The sequence below is a fragment of the Hibiscus syriacus genome, unplaced genomic scaffold, assembly GCF_006381635.1.
Source record: "Hibiscus syriacus cultivar Baekdansim isolate YM2019G1 unplaced genomic scaffold, ASM638163v2 tig00111377_pilon, whole genome shotgun sequence".
NCBI lineage: Eukaryota > Viridiplantae > Streptophyta > Magnoliopsida > Malvales > Malvaceae > Hibiscus > Hibiscus syriacus.
Window position 1 is genome coordinate 550712 of NW_024063073.1, and position 8847 is coordinate 559558.

The 8847-nt window shown below is 32.2% G+C and overlaps 1 pseudogene; it reads right to left on the bottom strand.

Moving 5' to 3' along the window:
• Nucleotides 1–3110: 3110 nt before the first annotated feature.
• Nucleotides 3111–5570, bottom strand: LOC120159837 (annotated as a pseudogene).
• Nucleotides 5571–8847: the final 3277 nt, after the last annotated feature.

Sequence of the window (8847 nt, forward strand, 5' to 3'; positions counted from 1 at the left end):
AGTTGTCATGACATAATAATCTTTTTGTGATTCTAAAGTAGTAACACCTTTAAGGTTTAAAGAAAGAGATGATGTACGAATAGAGCGATTTCAGTGATAAATAAATTGATGTTATTTATTGAGGTCTCGTTCCAGCACCGAAAATGCTGAGGGTGTGAGCATTCAATATGAAATGATTAAGAGTTATTTTTTAATAAATATTGGCTTGTACTTACCCATATTAATAAAAAAAAGAGAGAGAAATAGATGCTTATCTACAAATATACATTTCAAATTATTATTAGTCTTTCCTTCACTTTATAGATTTTAATTAAGAAACAAATGTTGATTTTAATGCTTTTTTTTTTCATGAGATTTATGTTTTAAGATTGTGAGTTATAAAAAGCAAATAAAAATATCTTGAAAATTGATTCCGAAACATCTTACCAAAAAAATTATAATTTTGAGACAATTTTTTTATATTTAAAAAATAGTTTTATTTTCTTTATTCATCTCTTTTATGAAAATAGTTTGCTTTGTTATTTATCTGCACTTTTTTTTTTTAACTTTCACTTTTAAGAGTAGTAAATTATGATTACTCTGAATTTTGTAATACCACAACTTTCTAATACTTTTCCCCATAGAAGAGAGAATGTTTGGGGTTTGGAAAAAAAGTTAAATTCTTTTAGAAAGCAAAAGGAATAGAAATTAAGCATAAAACGATGTGTTGGTCTCTTTTCTCTTTGCATTTTATTTTTCAAAGTGATGATTTTCCTCCATTCTAATTCTAAGACCCTAAGCACATAAAAGTTGCTTCTCCTTTGCACAACCCATAACGTTTCGGATTATACCCTTAACCTTAATTTTTACTTCATACAATAGCATAAACCGAGTGACATCAATGGTAAAAGAATTGTTGTTATCCCTTGAGGTCCCGAGTTCAAGCACCAAAAATGTCAAGAGTGTGAGTATTCAATGTCAAATGGTTGTAAATTATCTTTGGGCAGATAATGCATTGTACCTAACCTACATTAATCAAAAAAATACTTCGTCCAATAATATACGTATAATATAACTTCTCCACTCATACTATATTTATGAGGAATATACTAATATTCAATTCCATATAAAATTCTACAATAAATGCCATTTATCGATGTGTACCACTAACGTTAGATATCGCTATGCACTACTATTTTTATATGTTTTAAAAATTTGAGGGATTTAAGTTGCAATTAAACCTTTTCAACATGGAATTTCAATAATAGTGGGATTTTAACCGTCGTTCCGTTTTTCAATCTATTTTGAATTTTAAATATTATTTAAATTAAAAAAGCAGTGTTTATATAAAATTTTAATTATTAATTTAATTTAAAAACAAAATAAAGTTGAGCTTAAATACTCTAAACCTCAATCACTCTATCACTATCTCATGGTGAACACCAAAAATATTGTTTTATTCCATCTCGACAATTATGATTGCATAACGAAAACGATAATAATGAACTTTATGAAGGCCTAATGAAAATATTCAATTTAATGTTATAAGTATCGCCACTTGATTCTTGCATTAGTCGAGTTTAATCCAATGCAAACGATGAAAAACTACACATTTATTATCTAAACCATCACTTTTGTTCTGTTTAAGTACTTAACATTTCATTTATTTTATAATCATACCTAACGTTTACTTTTTATTTCATTTAAGTACATCACCGTTAAAAACTCAACGGAACTGATGTACGCGAGTATTTTATAGGTAAATTACATCATTAATCACTCAGTTATCTTCTCGATATTATTTTGGTCATTGAAGTTTGGTTTTTTTTAATTTAATCACTTAACAAGTTACTCTTATTATGATCAATCTAAATTTGTTAATATTTTTATGATGTGACATCTTTTAATTATTATTTTATTACTATATGATTAAAAAAAGGAAGGAACGAGTTGGAGGGGTTGATAAGAGTGATGTCATCAGCGTGGGGTGAGTGGTTTGTGGTTTAGAATTTTTGGTATAATTTTTGGGTTTGAGTATAATTTTAAATTTATTATTTTATTTTAATTATATAATAATAAAATAATAATAAAAATGTCATGTAAAAAAAATATTTATAAAATAAATTAGAATGAAACAAGATTAATTTGAAAGTTGAGTAGTTAAATTAAATTTTTTTTAACTTTTATGACCAAACCAAGAGTGAGAAGATAGTTGAGTGATGATTGATGTAATTTATCTATAAAAATGTTGGACAAGAGTTTTGTTAAATTTTTAACGGTGGGGTATTAAAAAGAAATAAAAAGTAAATATTAAATATGGTTTTGAAAAAAAATAAAAGTTTATGTACTAAAATGGAATAAAAATAATAGATTAGGTACTAAAAGTGAATTTGCCCATCAATTTAACGAGCATGAGCAGTGCGAAACATAAATTATGTATGGAATATTGATTCGCACGAGGCATACACGAATACATTAAGCTTCAGTCGTCCGCCATTATATAAGAGATTAAGGATTATAAAGGATAAACTATACAAAAAAATATATTTATGAACTATTTTTTCTTTTGTTATATATTTTTTTGTATTCAAATAATTTAGTGACATTTTAAAGATATTCGAAAAATAAGTATATTCTTATTTTAAATTAAATATTTTTTCTTTAGTTTAATTAGATGTGTTTAATTTATAGGTCAATTGATCCAAAATAAGTACGGTAAAGGTACATTTTGGAGTAATTCTTTTAATATAATTTGTTTTATTCATAAATTCATAATATCAAAACTCGAATTCTTAATATTATCTCAAAGTTTTAATATCTCATCTTACGAGATAAATTGATTGTTGGTTGTTTTAAATTTAATTTTTTATTAAGTTAAAGTGATTACAAAGTAATATATATTCTAAATATTCTCGACCATTTAACATTAATCACCAATCATCCTGTTGTAATAGTTAAAACTCGAACCTGTAACCTTTAAGAATAATAACAATTCCTTTAATCGCTTAGGTAAGTTGGTTTCGTGATTTAAATTAAATTTTGATTTATGTTTTAGAGTCTATTTCGGATAAATGAGCAGAAGATGATTAATGAACATATATTTACAGAAACATGATTAGTCCAGTCCTAGGAATGTCTGAGAATCTAAAGACAATTTGAAGAAAGAGAATTTTCATGGAAAAAGAAAAGTTGAGCCCTTGAAGGATCGCAAAGGACTACAGCTCCTGAGTTTTGAAAACGATCCTTCTGTCCACAGATTGAAGAAGCCCAATATCCTGGATTGATTGCTCTTCGAGACTATCATGGTCAAGGGACATATTCAAATCCAATGACACGCAAGGACTTGTAGTCTCCTCCGATCCACCCACTTTATCTTCCTCGAAAGTACCATCCGATTTCAGCTTTGCAGGAGGAGCATGCTCTTGATCTCGAGCTGAAGCTTTCGCAGCTCAAATGACGATAGCATCACTGAGGTCAGCTTCTTCTCCATCTGCTCTGCTTATTCTTCCTCTTTGAATCGCTCTGTGGAAACCCATTTGAGAGAAGTAATCTGATTGCTCAACATCTTCAATGAAGAAGACTCGATGTGGGTTACACGAAACAGCTTCAGCGAATCTCTCAATGTAACTGCAGCTCTGTTCGTCTCTTGATCTCTTGCTTCGACAATCTTCCGTTGAATCCGCTTTCGTAGATGAAAAGCTGCTTAGTTCAATGGAGACGAAGTTGTTTTGTGATCCGAAAACAAGCCTAGCCAACTCTTTACCTATCTTCTCTTTAGCTTGAACGTCGACACCTTGGAAGAAGAACCAAGTTTCTTCTTTAGTCGACTCACCATCAACCAACTTCCATTTTCTTCGTATCATCCCGGACCTGCATTTCAAGATTGTGGTCACGATCTCCGGAACTATATCTTTCTGCCATGGCACCTTGTTTTCCAATGCAGTGCAAAGGGTGGTCAAGTTATCGGCATTCAGCTCCTTGAACTTGTGAACATATTCCATCTCCATCACATCACTGGAACAAGCTGAGTTAGGGCTCGAGGATGGGTGTGGTCTGGGGTCCTTATAATTATGTTCTGCTATATATAATCTCAAAGCACTGGTGGGTTCAACAGTCTGTGTAGGTTCAACCACAGGGCAGTCATGGTGTTGGGGTTCAGCCCAAGTCGACCAGCTCGACCCGTTCCCAACTTTATTGCTTGTGGCCCGACTTTGTAGCTCGCTGAAGAAGAAAAGAGAGAGAGAACCAAGAAGTATAAGATTAAAGCCGTAATAACCAGTGTGTATTTATGCAAGGATTATTAGTTTACCTATCAGTGATGAGACTGAAGCGTAAGCTGCCTGCAGGAATCGTTAGAGGATGCAAACCCCAAACAGTTTGCAGTGATGGATGGCCATTTTTGCATCTCATGTAAGTTTGGAAAGTGGCAGACCCCATGAGCTTAAACCTCCCACTCTCCCCAATGTTGGATACCAATAATTTCCCAATCTCCATGATCATATGCTCTACTGGACAGTAATATCCCCTACTTTGCTCACTTGAACTTGCTCTATACTCAATAGCCCATTTGAGGTCACCCAGATTCAAAACAATCCCCTTGCCTAAACAATTCCCAACATGCTTCTTCAACTCTTCAAGTTTTTGCTCGACCTCTACTCTATTTAGATGCCCAAAGATGAGAAAGAAAGGTTTACGAACTTAATATTTCCTTTATCAGCTTTGTGTATCAGAGCATTAACCACACCTTCAATGCTGGAAATACACTCTCCCACGACCACAAAACTTCTTCTCTTTTCGTTCATCAAATTCTCCATCACGAACATGACATCTTCGTCCCTAATTATCGGATCTGATCCTCTTGGTTTCCCAGTTTTGTTGCTTGCAACTTGAGAAGCAGTATGAGGTTGAGAGAGGGCTAAATCAGCGTTGCTACTTTCCCTAGACTTATTACTGTCTACTGAAGGAGAGTTTTGAGAACAGATTTCTAAGGAAACAGCTTGTTCCACGTTGCTTTTGACTTGCGTACTAGTGAAACCGGCTTCTCTCATGACCCTACTTACGTTAGGATCATCTAGAATCGATATTATAAGCTGCTCCAGCTCTATCTTAACAGCTAGCAGCGGTTGTTGCGGGTTCTCAATGGATCCACGCCTCTGGTGAGCCTGAGCACGCTTGAAGGCGGCAACCAAGGCATTAGAGATGGAAGGGTATTGCCAATAAGTTCCCAACATCGGACTCGAAGCCGAAGCCGGAAGGCGATTGAGGGCGACGTTGAAACAAAGCTCCAAGGCTCGACACTGGAGTGGATGTGCGTGGGATTGAATACAAGCCGTACGGAGAAGACCGGTAGAAGCAGAAAGCATGGTGTTAGCTACATGGAGGGGAGTGACCTGAGCATGGCCACGCCGCCTAGCCAGAGTAACAGCTTGCTTTACCACGTTGGCAGCCTCGTTGGTTAGAGCTTGTTGCACCGTGCAACCCCCGGCTCGCATGTTGTCTCGCCCGAAACCTATTTTCCCACTGGAGTATCAAGTGAAAGGACAGTTGAAACAAAATGATTAGATGAAGGAAAGTTTGAGAAGTTGAAGCTTCATGGAACAAAAGGGTAGAGGATGGAAATCATGAGAGTGGGTTATGGTATTTAAGAATTAAATAGCAGGAAATAGGAAGTAGTATATTTTTGGGGGTTGGGAGATTTGAGTTGTGTAAGAAGCAGCTAGTGGACTAGATTTGAGAGATTTGGGTGTGGAGATAGCTAGGGCGCTATGCTTTTCTTGTAGGCGAGGTTAAATTTTGGGGTCCAAAGTCGATTTTGTAGTGCAAAGTGGAATACATGTGCTGACAAGCATAAAGGATGCAACAATATCAATACAATCACAGATGGATCGAGGAGGAGTGGGTGAAAGTAGTTTATCTTCCAAATTTTCAGATCGATACATATTTTAAGTATTTTCTTTATATTTTTTTATTCATAATTCATCCTATTATAAGTTTGTTTTCCCTGACATAAAATTACGTCCGTCCCTAACACAATAGTGTTTTACCCTAAAATGATGAAACCACCTCTAGATCTTTGTCTTCAATATACACAATAGTATATTCATCTTCATTCCTGATCTTGTTGAAGCCTACACTATCTTAGCCTACACAAAAGTATAAATTTATCGTTAATACTTGGTATCATTTTATTTATTTGTTTTTGTTAATGTAAAGAAATATTTTAAAATTAGAGGTGTTCATTTTTTTGGTATTAATCGAATTAACTGATTGATAATAGAATTAGTTTTGTTAGAGAAATGTTACTTTTTGTCAATATTCAGTTAACGATTAATTTAGTTTGAACTTGATTAATTAACTAAACTAATCAAAAATATTAAATATTATATATATAATAAATATACACTCATTTTGAGCTAAAACCATCTAAAATTAAGACTCAACTATTCTTTAACTAAATAACCCCATTGGATTATCAAGAACTAATTAAATTGTAACTCAAATGAAAAATCTCTATTGAACTCAAATTAATCTAACTAAAAAGTAATTATAAAAAATTTAGTTAATTTAATCATCAATTGAATTAATCGATTCAATTCGATTAATATTTAAAAAAAATAATTTAATTGATGGGTTAAAATATATTCCATTAACAAAAATTCGATTCAATAGAATTAATCATTTTAAACTCTACGTAAAATAAAAATACGTACTACATGTATATGTTTTGCATGGGGATTATAAACAAATATGGGAAAGTCTCACGTGCTGCAGATTTAATATAAGGTTAAAGAAAGATGTTACTGGTTTTGTTATTATTTTTTAATAAAATCGGTAAAAAATTATCGAAAATATTATTATTTCTATCGGTTTTGTTATTATTAGGCGTTTTACCGGTTTTGTTAACATATATAGTAAAACGCTACTGGTTTTGTTATTTTTTCTACCGCTTTTGTTATTATTTGCACTTTACCGAAAATATTAAAAAACATTAATATTTTAAGTTGAAATAATAATAGTTTAAATAATTTTTTACTGTTTTTATTTTTTAAAAATAAAAAAATCGATATCGTCTTTCCTTAGTCGAATATTAATGTTACGGTACGGTATAACTTACCAAAACAAATACGCAACTCCCAAAGCACAAACATTCTACTCCCACAGTCCCACTCACAACCCTCTCTCTATCTCTCCATTATTTTATAAAGTTAACGGAGCTTTTGGACCCTCTTGAGTTCAAAATTAGGAAGAAAAATGCAGGAACAAATCATAGGAAAAAAATGCAAAATATGACAAGAGAACGGGAGCTAATTTATTTTAACGGTTAAAAGAATTATTATTGTTCTCAAAAGTTATGAGTTCCAACACTAACGAATGTAATAGGAATTAAATCATTTATTGTTAAATAATTAAAAATATTAAGATAAGGATTTTTTTTTGAAAATTATAAGATAAGGAGTCCCAAAGGCTCGTATGACAGTTTTTGTATCCATAACCAATTGCATGGAACCAAATCATTTGTGAACAAGGTAATTGTTCTAAAAATAATTTAGAATAAGATTTGGGCATGTAAATATATTTATGTATATGTAGTTATTTTTTACACATTTACAAACATAATTAAATAAATAAATAAATATTTATTTGTGAATATCGTAAGATAATTCTTTTGGGGTAAACTATATTAATGGTCATTAAATTTTGAGTAAGTTTTTGTTTTTCCCACATAAATTTCAAAAGTTACAAATTAATTACTAATGTTATCGATTTATAACAAAATGATCATTCTATCGTCATCTCTCTTAAACTGATGATGTGACAATGTTAACAAAAAAGTTAATATTTAGTTTTACCCCTAAACTATTGCTAAGATATCAAATAAGTCCTTACACAATAGTTTTATATCTAATTTATACCAAAAAGTTTCTAATTTTCAAAAAAAAAATCAAATAACCTCCACCATATTCCTCCCCTCCCACCTCATCAGCTCCCACACCTTAAAAGAATGCGTGCTCATATAGAAGCATTTATATTGAAGTTTATTTCGCACGTATGACATAAAAATAAAAGTCCAGAACAAAGCCAGTGGTGCATATTGCTCGTCATTATATTATACTTGACAGAGAAAACTGTGCATGGAATTGGCTAGAAGAATTTGTCTATTATATCAACCATGCAAATACTATATAAATATAGCCTCTGCCTGATTCTGGTGTTGTGGGTGTTCTAATTCACTGCTTCTCTTACATTCCTCAGCGGCAGCGTGCCATTACATAGGAAGAAGAACAGCACTCACAAGTCACGCCCCTATATAACTAAAATCGATGCACACAAAAAGGAGAGATCTCCCTTTCTTTCCTCAATCATCTAATCCTAATTTTTACTTGGTTTTTTAATGCAAAACATTCGTTCCCAACCCCATGCTTTCCGTTAATGCTTCTAGTCTTAAACGTCTCCCTCAAAAACAGCCATTACAAAAGAGAAAAAAGAACAGAAAAATAAAATAAACAAAAGGAGAAAACCCATTTATTAATATCAAATGTAACTACAGAACACTACAATATTCTCGATGCTGTTGAGAATACCACATTACATACATTCCTGTTCTATACCATAGAACATATACATGTCATGTTAGAACATACATTCATATCTCTAACTCATCGTGAGTTTAACAAACAAAAGACTCCCGAATCAACCTAAGAATTTAAATAGCGTAAACGTATGCACACAAGTAACATTACGTTACACTGTCCTACATGGTTGTGATGAAACAATTATATGATTTGTATGCATGTGAGTGGTTTAGACAAACTGATAGAGAAGTAGGACCCAAGGAATTCCTTACAACAACAAATAATCCAAAACTCC